The sequence below is a fragment of the Hoplias malabaricus genome, chromosome 13 (assembly GCF_029633855.1).
Source record: "Hoplias malabaricus isolate fHopMal1 chromosome 13, fHopMal1.hap1, whole genome shotgun sequence".
Lineage (NCBI taxonomy): Eukaryota > Metazoa > Chordata > Actinopteri > Characiformes > Erythrinidae > Hoplias > Hoplias malabaricus.
The window spans coordinates 29,126,554-29,148,086 of NC_089812.1; positions in this window are offsets into that span (position 1 = coordinate 29,126,554).

Consider the following 21,533-nt stretch of genomic DNA (forward strand, 5'->3'; position numbering starts at 1 on the left):
GCTGTGTAACTGCGACACTACCTGTCTACCTGCTGCGCCACTGTGCCGCCCATAAACGAGAATTAACAGGTAATTATGGGAATTAATGGGAATAAAATGGGAATATTCAAAGCAAAAGGTGAGAAACATTTAGCTGGTAAAAAAAAATATTGAAATATAATTTGCAGTAACTTCAGAACCAGAGATTTGTGTGGACTGCCATATTTTTATCAGTAAAATGTGTTCAAGTCAGACTGGTAGCGTGACACTGCTACGTATATGGTTGATTATGGTAGTTTTTGGCATAAATCGAGTTTTCTTTTTTTAAAATCTATGAATTTTTGTCTAAAAACTAAATAGCAGGAACAGGTATTTTGGTACATTCTTAATTCACCACGATAATTTTTAAAAGACATTTCTTAAATGCAATATATAGAATAACTGTATAGAAAAACGGATGTGTGCTTCCATTCCCTTACGTTTAAAAGAGACTAAGCCAAAACTGTCAGTCATGTCAAATTTGAGATCAGAGTCTGTGCAGTAGAGACCAGAGGTGGAGACTGACTGACTGCCTCGTTTGGATAGCTCCGCCCCCTTTCTCGCACAGCTCAGGCAGTCTCAGACAACCATGTTAGCAGCACAGGAACAGAGCACATTTTTTTACAGGATACAAACAACCTTAAATTCTCATTATTTTCCTTTTCTCAAAGTGCATCTGCCCTACCACATCTACCACAGCCACATAACATAAGAATGCAATGAAAAATTCTGTAGGAAACATAACCGTTGTGCCATTTAAGGTGGAATGGTTAGTTCTACTGAGGCAACCTACTGAGATAAAGTCAGATCCATTTAAGGAGGAGAGAGCAGTTCTTGAGCTCCTAAAATTGAACTAAGCCCCATTTAATGTAGAGAATAAACTTCTGCCACTGCCAGAAAAAGTTGCCGGGAAGTTGGAAAACAGAAGTATCCACTGCACCTTTTAAGGTGAAAAAGTGAGATCTAATAATAAGAAGTTAACTCCACTCACAAGTCAGAATGTTTCTGTTAGCGCAATCAAGAGCATAACATGACATGACAGTCAAAACGTCTGAATGTAAGAAATTATAAACAGCAGTTTCATTAAATAGCCAGATGCCCAACAGCTCCACTACAACTAAGCTAGTCCATGTAATGAACGGATCTGTGAGAAGGGGGCAGGTCCCGCAGATGGTCTCAGAGCAGCCAACACTGTCAATCACTTTCCTAAATGTAACTCGGTCTCCTTATGAGAGGAATAACATTTTTTTAATGATTTCTGGGTTGGAAAAATTAAGTGCCAATATTAACACAGAGAAAACTAGCTGTTAAAATTTCCCCACTGGAGATGGAAATGCAGATTAGAGAGGAAAAATGAGATTGAAATGGGCTTCATTGCCATAGAAAAACATATGGAGATAGACAGAGGTACACATTACTACTACCAGCCAGCAGAGGAACTTGACCAATATCAGTATATCAGTATTTAATATTTAGAGATACCGTATGAATTTTCAGTAGTTCTCTGTGTGAGGTACAGTATGAATTGTCAGTAGTTGTCTGTGTGAGATACAGTATGAATTGTCAGTAGTTCTGTGTAAGGTACAGAGTGAATTGTCAGTAGTTCTCTGTGTAAGGTACAGTATAAGTTGTCAGTAGTTCTCTGTGTGTGGTACAGTATGAATTGTCAGTAGTTCTCTGTGTGAGGTACAGTATGAATTGTCAGTGGTTCTCTGTGTGAGATACAGTATGAATTGTCAGTAGTTCTGTGTAAGTTACAGTATGAATTGTCAGTAGTTCTCTGTGTGTGGTACAGTATGAATTGTCAGTAGTTCTCTGTGTGAGGTACAGTATGAATTGTCAGTGGTTCTCTGTGTGAGATACAGTATGAATTGTCAGTAGTTCTGTGTAAGTTACAGTATGAATTGTCAGTAGTTCTCTGTGTGAGGTACAGTATGAATTGTCAGTAGTTCTCTGTGTGAGATACAGTATGAATTGTCAGTAGTTCTGTGTAAGTTACAGTATGAATTGTCAGTAGTTATCTGTGTGAGGTACAGTATGAATTGTCAGTAGTTCTGTGTAAGTTACAGTATGAATTGTCAGTAGTTCTCTGTGTGAGGTATAGTATGAATTGTCAGTAGTTCTCTGTGTGAGATACAGTATGAAATGTCAGCAGTTCTCTGTGTGAGGTACAATGTGAATTGTCAGTAGTTCTCTGTGTAAGGTACAGTATAAGTTGTCAGTAGTTCTCTGAGTGAGGTACAGTATGAATTGTCAGTAGTTCTCTGCGTGAGGTATAGTATTAATTGTCAGTAATTCTGTGTAAGTTACAGTATAAGTTGTCAGTAGTTCTCTGTGTGAGGTACAGTATGAATTGTCAGTAGTTCTGTGTAAGTTACAGTATGAATTGTCAGTAGTTCTCTGTGTGAGGTACAGTATGAATTGTCAGTAGTTCTCTGTGTGAGATACAGTATGAATTGTCAATAGTTCTGTGTAAGTTACAGTATGAATTGTCAGTAATTCTCTGTGTGAGGTAAAGTATAAACTGTCAGTAGTTCTGTTTGAGGTACAGTATGAATTGTCAGTAGTTCTGTGTATAGTAGACTATGAATTGTCAGTAGTTCTCTGTGTGAGGTACAGTATGAATTGTCAGTACTTCTGTGTAAGTTACAGTATGAATTGTCAGTAGTTCTCTGTGTGAGGTACAGTATGAATTGTCAGTAGTTCTGTGTAAAGTACTCTATGAATTGTCAGTAGTTCTCTGCGTGAGGTACAGTATGAATTGTTAGTAGTTCTGTGTACGTTACAGTATGAATTGTCAGTAGTTCTCTATATGAGGTACAGTATGAATTGTCAGTAGTTCTGTGTAAGTTCCAGATGAATTGTCAGTAGTCCTCTGTGTGAGGTACAGTATGAATTGTCAGTAGTTCTGTGTAAGTTCCAGATGAATTGTCAGTAGTTCTGTGTAAGTTACAGTATGAATTGTCAGTAGTTCTCTGTGTGAGGTACAGTATGAATTGTCAGTAGTTCTGTATGAGATACAGTATGAATTGTCAGTAGTTCTGTGTAAGGTACACTATGAATTGTCAGTAGTTCTCTGTGTGAAGTACAATATGAAGTGTCAGTAGTTCTGTGTAAGTTACAGTATGAATTGTCAGTAGTTCTCTGTGAGGTACAATATGAATTGTCAGTAGTTCTCTGTGTGAGGTACAGTATGAAATGTCAGCAGTTCTCTATGTGAGTTACAGTTTGAATCAATTGTTTTCTGCGTGAGTTACAGTATGAATCGTTAGTAGTTCTCTGCGTGAGTTACAGTATGAATTGTCAGTAGTTATCTCTGAGTTACTGTTTGAATTGTCAGTAGTTATCTGAGGTACTGTATGAATTGTCAGTAGTTATCTGCATGAGGTACAGTATGACTTGTCAGTAATTATCTGTGTGAGTAATAATGTATGGGTGGTATGCTCCATGGAATACAGTGTGAATGTTAGTAGTGAACTCTGTGGGGGAGTAACATAATGGTGGTATTTATGGGAGCTTCTTTGGGATGGTGCTCCACTGTGTGTGTGTGTGTGCAGTTTTAAACGCTCGTAAAGAGGAAATTAATTTGAGATGCAGCCGTCACTGCAGGATATTAATCTCTCACCTTCTCTAATCTTCCCTCATCACCACAGCAATGGGCCTAATCCAGCCCCATCACTGACATATGCACACAGCCATTAAATAACACATACTAATGGAAAAGCAGTCCTTTAACCATGCTGCTTCCCGCTCTCCCTACTCTTAGCACTTAGGTGTCACACATCTCTTGGCAATGGTGTAAGAGATGGGTTCTGTCAGAACACCTTTCATCTTCTTGTACTTAATTTTACAAAAAAAAACCTTCTTAATGTAGAACAGTGTTAAATTATTTTGCCAAGTAATTTTAGAGAAATCTTTTCTTTTTATTTCACACAATTGTATCAATAATGACTACTCACCACCAACTTCCTTCATGAGTGAATCCAGCTATACCTATAACTGCTAACAATACGATACCAGACAGCTCAACACACTTGAAGGAGAACATTTAAGGTCCAGATCTGATTTGCCAGGTAACAAACACCAGCACTGGTTAGCATTGTGCCTGGGATGAGGAGAGAATGTGTGCCCTTCCACTCACACAGAGAGAAGGGGAGATAGGTAAGATAACAACTAGATAAGTGAGGGAACAAGAGCTCATTTTCCCATGACTTGTTAAGTTTAGGATCTTGATCCCGAGCATTATGACCTCATTTACATGCCTTCATTTTATTATAAAGTGATGTCACCAGCAAAGTTATGGAGTGGAGTGCACCACCCTCAACCACCTTCTCTCCACCACCCCTTTAAAGTCTCCACCTTTGCTTCTAAATGTGAGTTTTAGCATAAATTAAACCCATTGCTGCTAAAGACCTGACCTTTGACACCTGAGTAATGTCAGCTCAGCCAATCAGAGGTCTCAGACCTAGGCCATAGCTTCAGTCTGTTCTCCGGCATTTACAGAATGACATTTATGATACTCATCTGCTTTAGTCATCTGCTGTTATGTCTTCATTTGCAACAGATGCACCACTTAAAGGCAAGCTGGCTTTATATTCTGTGCAAGTGCATGTGTGAGTGTGTGTGTGTGTGATTACTGAAAGCATGAGACTCTGAATCAGAAGTGTTTTGCGCAGACGTAAACTGAATTCTGATATTGATTTGATTTTCTACATAAGCACATGTACTGCCAGCCCTTACATCATTTACTAGACCAATAAATAACAGAACCAGATAAGTTGAAATAAAAGCATGAAATCCTACAATCTGGAGCAGCAGCTGCTGCATATGACCTCAAGTTCACCATGCTAACATCAGTTAGAAAAGTGCATAGACCCCAGCACTGAACTGTGAAACAGCAGAACTGCATTTTCTGGAGTGAAGCAGAACCAAGCAATGTCATCGGGATGAGTTGGAGTGGCTTTTGAGTCCAGAACCAATTGTCCAACATCCTGTGTATGAGTATATGTATATATGTGTGTGTGTGTGTGTGTGTGTATGTATTATATATGTACTTGTTTTTCTCTTTCTCTGTTTATTTCCCTTTTTAAACAATTAGCCTCCTATGGACTGGTGTTGTAAATTAGCATTTTGCTACAAACACTGTATACAGTGCATCTGTTTTGTGTATAATTATATGTTACAGTTCCAATGTTGCTGTATTGTCCATGTCAAATAAATAAAATAAAATAAATAAATACATACATAAATACAGGTAGAGTTAAGAAATAAGAGTACTTATTAAAAATTAAAGAAACAAAACAGAGAACCAAGTGGAAAACCATCTCTGAGGAGGGTCGTTTAGACAAGCGAGAGCCCTGATGTGTTGTTTGGTCTTTGTGGTATTTTGACCAATGTATGATAAAGACATTTCATTAAGACCCCAGAACCATGTTAATTGTGGAAAAGTGACAGAATACTAATATCTCCTTTAAAGTATCCATTTTTGTTGGGATATACAGTCACAGGAGCCTGTTGTCTGATAGGATGAAACCTGGTCCGCATTTGTGCCGTGTATGAGAGAAACATAATGAAACTGTGATCCTATAATAACTTTTAATTCGTGCCAATTTCCACATAATTGACGTACAAGCTGGAATCCACCCATTTCCAATTACATCCTGATCACAGTCCGGCATCAGGTTTCCCCAGGTCAAATGGTGGGTTAGTGATGGAGGGAGGCGGTTTTCTCTTTGTTTGTTTGTTTATTTATTAATTTATTTATTCATAGCAGACCCATCTAAAGACATACATCAACCTTTTCAATTTCAATCTGACATCGCTAGCCCACTCACTGTCCCCACAAACTGAATTACAGCACGTTTAAGATTAGACTCATCTCTCATAACACTGTAATAGTGTGGAATATTTAAAAAAAAAAAATCCAATCAAACCCAATTAACCTCCAATTAGCACAGAGCTGGGAGTGGTGTTAACGAGTGGGAGCTGCTAATTGGCCATGATTGCAGCGGGCCGGAATGATTGCTGTCCCATTAAAAAGTCATAAAGTTGTACGAGCTTAGGGTCCCATCGGCCCAACTGACCTTCATACGGGGGTGGCAGCATGCCGAGAGAGAGAGAGAGAGAGAGAGAGAGAGAGAGAGAGAGAGAGAGAGAGAAGAGAGAGAGAGAGAGAGAGATAAAGAGAGCTAGATAAAGAGAAACAAAATGAGAAAGCAAGAATAAAATGGAAATAGAGAAATGTATAAGGGAAGATGTGATAAGTGAAGAGAGCAAGTGAGGACATAAACAGAGAAAGAAAAGAGCAAAAGTAAGCAGAACGATATAAAAAGGAGAGAGAATAAGATGTAACAAGGAGAAGGAGAGGATGAGATGCAAAGAGGAAGAAAAAGATGAAAGAGCACGTGGGACAAGAGAGAAAAATACGAAGAAAAACAAAAGCAATAAGGCAGATAAAGGTTTCTACTTTTTTTTTTATAAGTATTTGTTTCTATAGACAATGTGTGTGTTGATTTATCAACTTTGTCTTTTTATTTATGTATTTATTTTATTTATTTATGATACTTTTATTATTAATATTGTTATCTTATATATTTAACTTATATCTTTTTTAAAATATGCTATGTCAACACTGCAACGGGTTCCATTCCCGCTCCGGGGGACTGTCTGTGAGAAGTGTGGTGTGTTCTCCCTGTGTCTGCGTGGGTTTCCCCCGGGTGACTGTCTGTGAGGAGTGTGGTGTGTTTTCTCCCTGTGTCTGCGTGGGTTTCCTCCAGGTGACTGTCTGTTAGGGGTGTGGTGTGTTCTCCCTGTGTCTGCGTGGGTTTCCTCCGAGTGACTGTCTGTGAGGAGTGTGGTGTGTTCTCCCTGTGTCTGCGTGGGTTTCCTCCGAGTGACTGTCTGTGTGGAGTGTGGTGTGTTCTCCCTGTGTCTGCGTGGGTTTCCTCCAGGTGACTGTCTGTGAGGAGTGTGGTGTGTTTTCTCCCTGTGTCTGCGTGGGTTTCCTCCAGGTGACTGTCTGTTAGGGGTGTGGTGTGTTCTCCCTGTGTCTGCGTGGGTTTCCTCCGAGTGACTGTCTGTGTGGAGTGTGGTGTGTTCTCCCTGTGTCTGCGTGGGTTTCCTCCGGGTGACTGTCTGTGAGGAGTGTGGTGTGTTCTCCCTGTGTCTGCGTGGGTTTCCTCCGGGTGCTCCGGTTTCCTCCCACGGTCCAAAAACACACATTGGTAGGTGGATTAGTGACTCAAAAAGTGCCCGTAGGTGAGTGTGTGAGTGAATGTGTGAGTGTGTGTTGCCCTGTGAAAGACTGGCGTCCCCTCCAGGGTGTGTACCTGCCTTGCACCCAATGATTCCAGGTAGGCTCTGGACCCACTGCGACCCTGAACTGGATAAGCACTTACAGATAATGAATGAATGAATGAATGAATGAACACTGTAACATACATGTTCTTGCCAATTAAGCTTCATTGAATTGAATGGAAATTGATAAAAAGAGACAGAAAATGGGAATAAAAGAGACAGGAAAGTAGAGAGAGAGCGAGAGAGGGAGGAATAGTGGAAAAGGACAAGGTGTGAGGTGGATGCACAGGTGAGCTGAGTTTACTCATAGCAAGGAATAAATGATCACAGCAAAAAGAACCTTTTTCTCATGCAGCTTTTCCCTCAGTGGACACTGCAACACAAAGCAGCTCTCGAGATGACCACGAGAAGGCTGACCGCCTTAGGCTCCATACTGAGAGAGAGAGAGAGAGAGAGAGAGACAGAAAGGGAAAAGAAATGTAAACAGAAGCAAAGAGAGATACAAGAAATGAACAGACGAATGAGAGAAAAGATAGAACAAGGATGAAAAGAGACAAAAACAAATCGGAAAGAATGAGAACTCTACAGACAGCAGGAGGAAAAAGAATATTAAATAGTAAGGAGAGAAATAAAGAAACAGGAAGAAATAAAGGGTGTTCCTAGAGAAAGGGAAGATACAGAGAGAGGGAGGGAGAGAAAGAGTGAGGGAGATCAGGTGGTTGTGCGAGTAAGGCTGTTTACAGGGGGTCACAGATGAGATCAAGGCAATTTAAGGTTGGAAATGAGTGATGTCCTCTCTCATTTAGACACCACGGCAAACTCAGCCCCCCACATGCCAAACACTCTTCATCAAAACACACACACACATACACACACACCACGGGCAGAGTGTGGCTCCTCATATGCCAAACCATCTAGAATCCAACAACACATGCACACACACCCCACAGGAGGCGGAGCTCCACACGTGCCAACCGTCTTTCTTCTGTCAAAACACACACACACACACACACACACAAAGCGCTTCATCTCAGAGAGTCGGAGTGAGAGACAATTCGGAGAGAGCAGCAGTGATTTAGAAATGGAATCCAAAGTAGCCCACTAGAGTGTGTCTAATGTCTTTGAGAGAGAGAGAGAGAGAGAGAGAGAGAGAGAGAGAGGGAGCAACAAATAAGGAGGGAGGAAGAGACTGGGAGAGAGGGAGATTGAAAGAGAGAGAGAGAGAGAGAGAGAGAGAGATTAAACAATATCAATTAAACAGTAACTCCCCCGCATCATTAAGAATTTCAATCAATACCCCCTTTACTTTGCTGAAGTCTAACTACATTATGAGTGCTCTGGCAGAAAACACTCTCAGCTCTTTAGCCTAATGCCAGGCCTGGAATAGTTTTTAAGCTTCTGAAAGATTTCCAAAGTAATACTTTCCACAAAGAATCAGAAAATAAAAAAAGTAAAATTTTGTAGCTTGGCCTGGGGGGATTCCTGCACTCCAAGCACAGTACGAGTAAATAAAAATAAACCTCACCATATAAACAAACTCCGTCCAACAATTCAACAAAAGGAGCCAAACTGGAACAGCAGTGGATCAGAAAGAAATATAGACACCGACCTTCTACAAACAGTCACACAATGCCCTATCAATGCTCCTCCCACATATATACTTGCTTTCATAGCAACTGTTGCTAGGCTGGACAAGCTTTCAAGATACAGGAGGTCCTCGGGTTACGTCAGTCCCGAGTTACGATGTTTCGTGGTTACGACACATCTCCCATTTACTGTATAAAGCCTTGTTTCGACTTAAGTGGTTTTGCGTCGTAAACGTCGTAACGTGAACTTCGTGTTTGGTGTGCGCGGTGGAAGAATACGCGGTTACGCGGACCGAGGAGGATAGGTGTTAGGATAGGATCAGTGCTTACAGTATGTTATTTACGTACAGTATCTACGTATATTCTGACTTACACCGAAAATCGGTTTATGACACGACGTAGGAACGGATCAGTTTTTTTAATGTTGTAAAATACTTATATTTATTATTTCACAGTGTTATGAAGAAGGTGTTGTTGTTGTTTTTGTTGCTGCTGCTCCTCTGAGAGGTCACCACAGTGAATAGACCAAGCCACACAGTCAAACTGGCACAGGTTTTACACCAGATTGCCCTTTCTGACAGACCCTTCCATTCCAGACATGGCATACACTAGGAGTTCACTGGCAGGCGCAACACTCGGCGACTCAGCAATGGATTCATTGGGAAGCTACAACAAAGTCTACTTTACTCTGGTAATTATATAAAACATTTAACTAAACTCATTAAAATACATGGGATTTTTACCCGTGTGTAAAACGTATACACAATAGGAACAGGTTTGTGGGCGAAGAATTAATAGGTCAACATCACTCTTTATGGTAAAAGAGTTTTCACATAAAGGGTTAACTTCTTTAAGGTGATTTAAGGTAGCTTTAAAGCTTGAAGATGCAGGGTCAGTATTTTGTTGAATGTTTCCGTCCGGCTTATCTAAAGAGACTGCCTGCTGCTGCTCTAAATGACTGTGTAATCTGCAGAGTTAGAGAGTGTGTGTGTGTGTGTGTGTGTGTGTTTCTTTTTGATAGAGTGTGAATGCCACGCTACACTTCGGTCATCAAAAGCGTCAACACACCCGCTGCTCTCACCCTCTCCTCTGTTCTTACGCCTCTTAACCACCTGCACCGGACCCTGCGTGTGTGTGTGTGTGTGTGTGTGTGTGTGTGTGTGTGTGTGGTGTAGAGCAGAGCAGTGAAGCCAGCTGGCCAGATTACTCCACCATCAGTCCAGAACCAATGGCCAGCAAATACTCCTCTCAGCTTCTTCACTGTCTACAGCCATCCACCTGGCTCTTCACACACACACACACACACACACACACACACCTCACTCTTCAAAACCCTGCTAAACATGAAGACTCTGCTTCTCTTTCTCCTCAAGAAACAAACACACACCCTCTTCTCTCACTTCCTTCTTACTCTTCACCAGACTCCCAAACATAAAGAGTCTGCCCATTTCTCTTCACATACACACTCACACACAAACACACACATACCATTCTTCAGCACTCTCCCAAACACAAAGACTCTTTCCTAGTGATCGACCGATATGGGTTTTTTGATGGCCAGTATCTTCCCTAGACCTAATATCAACATATTACAGTGTTTTTCTTTACTTTCTATGAGAAACTAGTGTCATGTCCCTCACCAAGTGGCCATTTGCCCCTCACCAAACAGTAAAAACCCTTAGGTATGGTGTGTTTTATTCTGATGTACTGCATTTATTTCTGATGTTTACACTTGTTTCTCACCGAGTACAGTGTCCCTTTAAATGTCTGACGTTTTAAAAGGCGAGAGCTGCACTCTGATTGGCTGTAGAGCGAGCCAACCTCCCCCACACCCCTGCTGCATTTAAATGTCCTCAGTGGGGGAAATGTAACTAGTAAAATACATCTAAGATGTCATGTTTATTGACTTGATCATTGTTTGTGGAGCTTGTGGCTGTCAAACAGAACCGTTTGAGCCTCTCTCGCGGTGTCTGGGTCTGTTAGGCGCTGAAAACATATGCACTCTGCTGCGTGTTTGTCCCTCCTCCTTGGGTGCACATCGTCATGACTCTGCCCCTGATTGGTCTACAGACTTGATTGACATATCGTTGGAAAGCTGAGAGCCAAAGCTACGTGGCAGTAGGTGACATAGTGGAGCTCCATATCATATTTTGATTAATATATCTTGACACAAACATGAGGATCACTCACAAAATCTGTACTGTACTGTCACTAATATTTTTTCATAACAATTTCCTGGCAAGGTATGTTTCGACCAAAAATACTTATTTACCGAGTGGGATTAAATATAAAACTATTTAATCAGTAAAAAGCAGTGACTTTAAGCTTTTATTTGGTACATTGACTGTGGACTTTGGACCTGTAGTACTGGAGATATACTGACGGATATAACACTGAGTGATTTTTTTAGGCGCCCGCGACCAATGAACAAAATAAGAGGCTAAATAACGCTGGGTTTCTAGGTGACAACTATGAACTCAGTCGTTTATGATGCAGATTATTGAGTGTTTGTTACAAAGAGCAGCCAGTAACAAATAATGAGAGCTGAAGAAGAGAAAATAATTCATACCATTTTCTCTGATGAGACAGCATGCAGCTACAGGTTGGTACAGTACTCCTGTACTTGTGCGTTTAATGATGTCTGTCTGTAAGATGGCAAAATGGACACAAGGGGCGCTCTAACAGCCAGAATGACAGCGTTGCACACAGCATTGCCTGCCTCTTGCACTCATATCAGCCGATGCCGATTACATAAAAAATGCCAAAAATTGGCCCGATATATCGGTCGATCACTACTCTTTCCTCTCTATAACAAACACACAACACACTCCCAAACATAGAACTGTGCTCTTCTCTCTCCTCAAAAAACACAATCCCCACACTCTCAACATGACAACGTCCATCTCCCAACGAACACCTTCACCTATCACTCCCCTCCACACTAACAATGACTGGTGTGTGTGTGTGTGTGTGTGTGTGTGTGTGGGCAAGTTCTTCTCTGATCAAGATCTTACTTCACAGATCACTTTCATTTTGTAAATGTAAATCTGTAGTAGTTGGTGTAGGGATTTGGGTTCAGTTCCCTGAACTAAATACAGTGCAATGTGGTGTTACACATGGCAATATGTGAAGGCCCTTATTGTTTTTCCTTATGCATTTACTTGGATTAACATAGCACACTGTAAACTAGATAAAGTTAGGAAGGGAAACCAATATTTTTGAAGTTAGAAGCTGGTGTCCTAAGTCTGTGTCAGATCAGGGCAGTCAATGTAAGTAAATAAATAAAGAAATAGTTTACAGTATTCACTAATACGTATCTAGTTCTCATGTGCATGGAGATTGTTTTAATAATGAAAGTTGGGGTTAATGGAATTTATCCTCACAATATTTACATTCCAAATATTGTTAATTACTCTAAAATAAATGTCTTTGATTTCCAAATATGATGACTTAAATATTACATATTTATTGTTCTTTTCAATATATTTAATTCTCGAAATACTAAGACAGTGTCTCTATATTGACTTGATGTCTCAAAATGATGAGAACTTAGTATTTCAAATGAGATACTACTGCATCTCGAAATATTGAGATAGCAACTCAATATAAAACAGTGTTATTATAAAAAAGAATGGTGTCCTTTTTACTATTATTTTATGTGGCGGAAACAGGCTTCCATATCTTATAACACTAACAACAACTCAGATTTCTCAGATGTCATCCAGCTAGCAGCACACAGATGTTCAGCCGTCAACCGTGAGCCAAACTCCAGAAAAAAACTAATCAAGCCAAACCCTGCTGTGTACTGACTGTTTACACATGGAGCACGAAGCCCTTAAAATTATAACCATGAAAAGACATGTACAGTCACTTCAGATTTTGGCTAGAATAATCACTTAGTCTCAGGAGAAGGGCTGCACCGCTCAGAACATTGGCGTAAGGACTGCAGGGGATGGGGGGATGTGTCCCCAGCAAAACTAGAAACAGCTGCATTTGTCCCCCCCCAAAAAAAATTATACCACAGATGGAAAAAAATAATGCACTTTGAAAGTGCGCCTCCAAGGTTAATACGTTTTGGCCGTCAGACACGGTGGGTCTTCTTTTAGCCTTCATTAAGACACCTGTTCAAATATAAAGCTCCTCCAATCATCAGCTTCACTGGCCTCAGATTCACCGTCAGAGTCTTGTTTATAAAGTTAGTTTTTACCAGCATTGGGCTGAGAGCACAACAGATAACAATGACGGCTAAATTAAAGTTGAAAGAACCGTGTGTATAACTGTTAGGGAAACAGGAGGATCTGAGAGTTAGCTGTGTTCAGGTTGAAAGTTCTCTAAACATGGAGCAAGTTAACATTAGTCACTGGACGTGTCCCAAACTGCACTGAATAGCGTGTAACAAAATAATATACCACTCTTAGCAGTATTTTCTGTATTGTAATATGTAAAGTGTGTGGTTTGGGACACAGCCTCACTGTCTAACGTTAACGTTAATCAAATGCCACATCATTATAAAGTTGGTATCTTACTGCTTTATCTACATAGGAATCAGCTTATAGCTATCTAATAATTTGAGTATGGGGTGGGCTTTGACTCAGGAAATATGTCCCCTACAAATATCAAACTCACTCCTACGTCCTTGGCTCAAAATATCCCAAAACATCATTATTTACTCTGTAACCCACCAAACGCCACATTTTTATTTCCTGTGGAATGGTAACACAGTCCCGGAGCTCACAGAGCCAGGCCATGGCAAGGTTTTACATAACGTCTTCATGAATTAAAATCTTCAGGTGTTCTTTGTTTGTATTGTGGACCAATGAGCACTATGGACCAGTCATATCCTCATCTCGGTTCATGCTAGTCAACATTTATTGTCTATAAACCTGCAAAATGCCATTTCTTTCTGCTGTGAGCAGAGAGAGCGAGAGCGAGAGCCTAACACAGGACAGAGACACTTTATTATTATTATTATTATTTACCCATTTACTGACTAAATACTAGGAAACGGTGAGGGAACATCCTCGGAATTATTTAAAAATGTTTTTAACTAAAATCATTAATGTAACCTTTAAGATATGTAGAGTTCAAATGGAGTGATACAAACCACTCTTAAATGAGCCCAAAATTGGAACTGTGCAAATGGAGCTAAATATTAAAACCTCTCCATTATTTTTGTTTTTAACATTTTCCCATAAATGCCATTGTACATAAACACACAATGCAGCCAAATAAAGTGAATTATCTCCATGTGAATCATCTCCTGCTGTGAGATTTTCTCTCCTGATATTTCTCACAACCTTATTAGAACTGCTGTGTTACTAAACACTCTCTCTCTCATTTTCTCTCTCTCTGCACCTCTCTTGACCTTTGAATGGCCCACAGTCCCAGGAGCAGGAGACAGAGACAGTTATTAGAGGATCTGGTATTCAGAGCAGTGAAGGAGGAGGAGCTACAGAACTGAATCTGTCTCAGTGGAAGAAAGGCCTTTAATAAAGATGTGACCTGGAGGAGGACAAAGAACCTCAGGCGTTCACTTCTGAAGAAAGAACATTTGATAAAAAAAAAAGGTGCATATGAAAGTATGAGCATGCAGTCAAAGGCACTTTCAACAATGAGATTCAAGTAGCCAAAATGCGATAACAACAGCAGTTTACTAACAGTGACACTGTACATAAAGGAGACTGTATGCTAAATATAGAGTTACACTAAAGGCAGCAGGGTACAAGGACAGTAAACCCTAGGCAGGGTATTATAGCCAGCATCATACTAAACATACATGGTTGTGTACTAAAGGCATGCAGTTACTAAATATAACATTTTATTACAATTGATAGTATTCTCAAGGCAGCAGTTTCACAATAACAACATTATAATAAAGGTGGCAGTGTGCTGAAAGCAATATGGTACTCAAGGTGGAAATGTTTTAAACGTAGAAGTGTGCTAAAAGCGGTAGGGTACAAAAGGTTTTAGTGAGCAGTGTGCGGAGGGCAGTAGGGCACTAAACATGATAGTGTTCTGAACACAGTAATGTGACAACAGCAGTAGGGTGCTAAATGTAGTAGTATGCTGAGCTCTGTACTAAGGGCAGTAGCTTATTTAAGGTAGCGGGGTTCTAAAGGCAGCACTGTGCTAAGGGCAGTAGCTTATTTAAGGTAGTGGGGTTCTAAAGGCAGCACTGTGCTAAGGGCAGTAGCTTATTTAAGGTAGCGGGGTTCTGAAGGCAGCACTGTGCTAAGGGCAGTAGCTTATTTAAGGTAGCGGGGTTCTGAAGGCAGCACTGTGGTAAGGGCAGTAGCTTATTTAAGGTAGTGGGGTTCTAAAGGCAGCACTGTGCTAAGGGCAGTAGCTTATTTAAGGTAGTGGGGTTCTAAAGGCAGCACTGTGCTAAGGGCAGTAGCTTATTTAAGGTAGCGGGGTTCTGAAGGCAGCACTGTGCTAAGGACAGTAGCTTATTTAAGGTAGCGGGGTTCTGAAGGCAGCACTGTGCTAAGGGCAGTAGCTTATTTAAGGTAGCGGGGTTCTAAAGGCAGCACTGTGCTAAGGGCAGTAGCTTATTTAAGGTAGTGGGGTTCTGAAGGCAGCACTGTGCTAAGGGCAGAAGCTTATTTAAAGTAGTGGGGTTCTGAAGGCAGCACTGTGCTAAGGGCAGTAGCTTATTTAAGGTAGCGGGGTTCTAAAGGCAGCACTGTGCTAAGGGCAGTAGCTTATTTAAGGTAGCGGGGTTCTGAAGGCAGCACTGTGCTAAGGGCAGTAGCTTATTTAAGGTAGCGGGGTTCTAAAGGCAGCACTGTGCTAAGGGCAGTAGCTTATTTTAGGGCAGCGGGGTTCTAAAGGCAGCACTGTGCTAAGGGCAGTAGCTTATTTAAGGTAGCGGGGTTCTGAAGGCAGCACTGTGCTAAGGGCAGTAGCTTATTTAAGGTAGCAGGGTTCTAAAGGCAGCACTGTGCTAAGGGCAGTAGCTTATTTTAGGGCAGCGGGGTTCTAAAGGCAGCGCTATGCTAAGGGCAGTAGCTTATTTAAGGTAGTGGGGTTCTAAAGGCAGCACTGTGCTAAGGGCAGTAGCTTATTTAAGGTAGCGGGGTTCTAAAGGCAGCACTGTGCTAAGGGCAGTAGCTTATTTTAGGGCAGCGGGGTTCTAAAGGCAGCACTGTGCTAAGGGCAGTAGCTTATTTAAGGTAGCGGGGTTCTGAAGGCAGCACTGTGCTAAGGGCAGTAGCTTATTTAAGGTAGCGGGGTTCTAAAGGCAGCACTGTGCTAAGGGCCATAGAGTATTTAATGTGGCAGTGTTCTAAAAACAGCTAAGAGCACTAAGTGTTAGTGTACGAATGCAGTCTACGAGCATTAATAACCCAGCCATATTAGGAAATATTTCAATCAAAAATATGTTTAGTTCACCTGACACATATTAGGAGCGTCTTCTGCTCACAGCTTGAGGTGTGTAGCAGTACAAATTAACACACACACACACACACGTTTATTTATACCAGGCTCATAATGAGAGTATGAGCTACGTCAATGTTAGCACAAAAATTCATAATTACAGTCTCTCAGAAACAAAATGAGAGAAAGAGAGAGAGAGAGAGAGAGCATAAGAGCATTAAGCGAGTGTCGACAAAGAGGAGGGGGACAGGGAGAGGGAATGAAAAATGTAAAGGAAAATATGAAATGAATAAAAAAGAATATAAAGCACAAGATGAAATCCACAGCAGGGGGGTGGTGAGTGGAGGGTGTGTGTGCGGAAGCTGTAAAATCTCTCATCTATTATCACTATCTGGACGCTTAGCCCAGCAGGGGTCAGCAGGGGTAACACGGCCCCCAGCAGAGCTCAACATTTCACACACTAGCCATCTCCTCACAGCAGGGGGCTTTCCCTTACACTGCCTCACTGCACGCACACACACGCACACTTGTCTCCTTTCTCTCCAATAATACACACACACACACTAGCACCTTTAATATCACCCAGCCCTCTAATAGCTCTTATTAGAACACAGCAAGACAGAGGAAATGAGAGAAGACAACCCACCAGGCCTGTGAATTAAAACTCTCCATCTATCCCTTTCCCTCTCTCTCTCTTCCTTCTCTCCATCTCTTTCATTCTGTCTTCACTTGCTCTCTCAGTATCGGTTCTTACCTTGACTCTCTCCATCTTTCTTTACAATTTTGTCCTCACTCTCCAGTTTGATCTTTTTGCCAACACTATCTTGCATTTCTCTCATTATCTTCACTCTATATCCCTCTTTACCTTCATTACTCTTCATTATCCACTCTTCATTACTTTTCTACTCTATCTCTCCCTCTTTCTCCTCACACTATCTGTTTCACTTTAATCTCAATATATATATATTTCTCTCCCTCACTGTCTCCATCCCTCTCTTTTACCTCAGTTTTTTTTTTTACTTTAACCTCTTTATCTCTCTCTCTCACACACATTTAAACCTGATAACAAAATTTAAGCTTCTAAAATGTCAGGGGAAAAAAACAGAGCCACAATAGGAAAGAAAGCAAAGTGAACCAGAGCAGATCGAAATCAAAGGGAAAAAGGACACACACACTCTTTCTGTGTGTGTGTGTGTGTGTTGGATGGTGAAATAACTTGTAAGCTGGTGAGAATAAGCGCCAGTTGTGACTCTATAAACTACAATAACTGACATTACACTGTCTGAGTGACATATCCTGCTCAAAGCTCAGTAAACAGAGAAATACTGTACCACTGTGAATCCTAATGATAAACAAATGCCTGAATGTGTTTGCCTTACACTGTAATCATAGTAAAACCAGGTTGACTCTTCAAGCCTCTTCCTGTCCCCAGGTGACGCTGCAGTAAAAACAACACTGTAAATAATTTACTAGAAACTTACTATTCAATTTACAGCATAGAACAGTGTGGCACTCTACCTCCGACTGTAATTTTACAGCATTAATTTATTGCAGTCCCCAGGTCAATTTTTGCAGAAACTGAGACCCAATTAACCCCAGCAACGCTGAACTCTCCAAAAATGTCTGAAATCTCCAGCTTCACTGTACAACAGAGGTTCTTAAACGTTTACACAATTCATGTTCAGGAGAGAATCTGCAGAAGAGAAGCATTTACAACAATTCATCCAAACTGTAGCAATTACGAAATGTCTTCTGTTTAATCCTTCAGAAATGTAGAGCTCTTCTAAATGCAGCAGGTACAGAGTGATACACGCACATCCTTCTGTGTTAATTGAATACAGAGCATATGAGGCAGCGGGAAGCAGCAGTTTAGTTTTTCTTTTATTTGTCTCTTGCTGCTACAGTAACTCTTAGACATTTTCAAATGCCGCTCAGGTTTAACTCAAATTACATTTCCTTTGTATGAAATTTTGCATCATTTGTCTGTCTGGAACTGAACCTCAGTCTGCTGTGTGGACTGCAGTGATGTTATCCACTTAACCATTAATGCTGCATTGTGTCGGTAGAACAGCAGCGCCAACCATCTTAACAATAAGAGCTTAGAGCTTGTTAAAATGAGCAAAACAACAAATATCATAACATAAGAAGGATGAACCTTGTTATTAATACACAACCATATAGCTCTGCTTTAAACTCACATTATATTACATACATTAGTCAGTCGCTGAAATGTGCTCAACATTAGTGACCTCAGAAACTGCACAATAATCAAATCAAGTTTTAAACCTTATAACCTGCTTATATATAGAGTTTATGCTTCATTATTTCAGTAACGGTCTCTGATCCTTAGCCTACTGATGCTTAATTAGTTCTTCAACTAATTACTTAAACACTTCTCCAAGTTCTGCTTCACAGTTTAATATCAGTTTAATCTTAATACAGAGTCTATGCTGCAGTGTGGACAGCGGGTCTGTGCTGTTAAGCATTTATACTTTTGCTTCGGTATGTCTGCGTCACTCTGCAATTACAGCAAGGAAAGATATAAATACATTGCTGGCACTTTTTTCCATCCTCCTATTTGTCCTTAGTTCTGTGTCAGTGCTGTGGATTATTGAAAAGCACTTTTTAAATAATATTTAGTAGTAGTAGTAGTATAGATATCATGTTTGGAGTCCCACTGAATGTGTTCTGTCATCTGGCAGATCCATATACCTGATCCCATTGTGGACCAATCACAGATTTTGCAGTCTGCGTTGCCACAAGAAGTAGTTAATTGTCTGGAGAGATGCATGTCATTGTACAGCATAGTGTTTGCAGTTGTGTGGTACCTATGCAGAAGCATAAATTGGCTTTAAAGTGTTAGTGTCACTTCTTGAATTTACAGGGGTGCATTCTGGAGTTAGCCTGATGTAGCCAGCCAAAAACATTGCCAGTCAATCTGGTTTCTGCTGACTCTCATGTCTGGCCACTCAGTCCCTGGAGCAGATTCTAATCTTTATAGGTTGTTATATATTAAAATATTTCAACAACAATATTAAAAATAACAACACAAAGACAGGACCATTCATACTGCAACAAGTCTGGCAAACTGACCAGGGTGTGTGTGAGGGGCTACTGAGAGTTAGGCTCAAACCCATTTTACCCTTTAGCCCTACTCTTCCATCTTGTTTAGGGTGTGGGGTGTCTCAATTCTTCTTAAGATAGTAGTGTATGGAGCAGTGTTAGGGTTATACAGCCCTTAAAATGGAGATTTCTCATAGGCACACTCCAAACAAATTGTTATGAATCTCTTGAGAATCACCAACAAGATGGCAACATGTGATCAAAGTCAAAAACCAATGCTCATAGTATGATGATGTCTCTGTAGCTAGATGATGTCTCCAGTTCCACTTAAATGGCGAATCAATTGCATTCTAGCACCTGAGTGGAAAGTTTGAAAAAAGCTGCAGAATAAGAAGCTGAATTCAGCGTCATATCATATAAGATTTAGGAGCGGGTGATATTATTTATGATGAATGCATCAGTGTTCCTCTGATATCACTGCAGACTGGCAGAGCTACCTTCATAGGACTATTCTTTTTTTCCACTGATGATGTATTAGGCTCTTGAAGGATTGTCCCATTTCACAACCACTACACCTTTAGTTCCAAGGGACAATATGACACTTGGTAGTGGTTAAAAAAGAAAATGGGATTGGGTCTTAGTAGCGGATTTAAAAAGTTTAAGGAGGTGAGAAAAGACGCATGCCTTTATTGCAAAAAGATTAAACTAGGAAGCCTTGGAATATAATTATAGAATTATGCACTTCAACAGACATGCATAACATTACACAGCAGTGTTTACTGTAGACACTTCCATTTTGTAAGTACCTTTTTATAATCTGATTACCACCACCGCAATGCTAATATATACCAGTGCCTCTATTGGGTTTTAAATTTTATGTCAGGAACAAACTAATGGTGAATATTTACCTCCCACAGTTTTATACCATTTAAAGCAGAATGGGGAGAGAGAGACGTTACATATTTTGTAGATTTTGCTAATGTGGGTTTAGTTTCTACTCTAATGGGTTTTCCATCCACTAAATTTTGCGAATTATGAAAATGCTCATAAAATCACTTGCTGAAAAAAAAGGAAAAAAAGAGCTTGGACAAAGTGGAAAATGCCAAAATTTGAAAGAGAGTGATGGAAAAGTCTTTTTCAAATAAACATGTTTCAGTCACTTCACACACTGGACTTTGCGACTACTGGCTTCAAACTAACTCCTCCAAGACTCCTCTATTCTACTATCCTTGCTTTAAGACCACTCTGTTTAGATACCAGCACAAGACATTCATTTACTTTCATGCTAAAATATTAAGAACAGTTTCTATATAACAGAACCCCCAACAAATTAATGATAATTAACATTCATTCATTCATTATCTGTAAGCACTTATCCAGTTCAGGGTCGCGGTGGGTCCAGAGCCTACCTGGAATCATTGGGAGCAAGGCGGGAATATACCCTGGAGGGGGCGCCAGTCCTTCACAGGGCAACACACACTCACACATTCACTCACACCTACGGACACTTTTGAGTCGCCAATTCAACGTGTGTTTTTGGACTGTGGGAGGAAACCGGAGCACCCGGAGGAAACCCACGCGGACACAGGGAGAACACACCAACTCCTCACAGACAGTCATCGCGGAGAGAGAAACGTAACACTTTCGAATGATAAATAACATTTATGATATAAAATGTGTATTTAATACAAAAAAATAAGTATTCTGATGGAAGCATCTCCATTCTTCTCGCTTTGATGCTCCGCCCCTGACCATGAGAGCTTATATCAGCCAAAGTTCAGATTTTTTTTTTCCAAACATTCTTTATTTTGCATAAAATTTACTCAATTTTTGGATTGATACCTGGCTTCTTTCGATGTGGCACACAGAAGCAACTTGAATGCTAAGAGCATCTGCCTGTGGAGAACAACACTCCTAAATGTTTTCAACTCTTAAAAGGTTCTGTAACATCATAGTATTTCTTCAGTAAACACCTCAACAGCAGCCAGAATCACACCAGGTAAAAGAGTCCTGTTTCATCTCTAAAAAAAGTCTTATTACACAGAGAGCATTAAGAATAGACACCTGACAAACAGGGAAGTAGGCTCCCCAATGTACGGGCAAAATACTTGATGATGCCATACAAAGCAAATGGGTTTGAAGAACAGTATCATACCAACAGAGATAAAAATAGACTCTAGACTGACAACA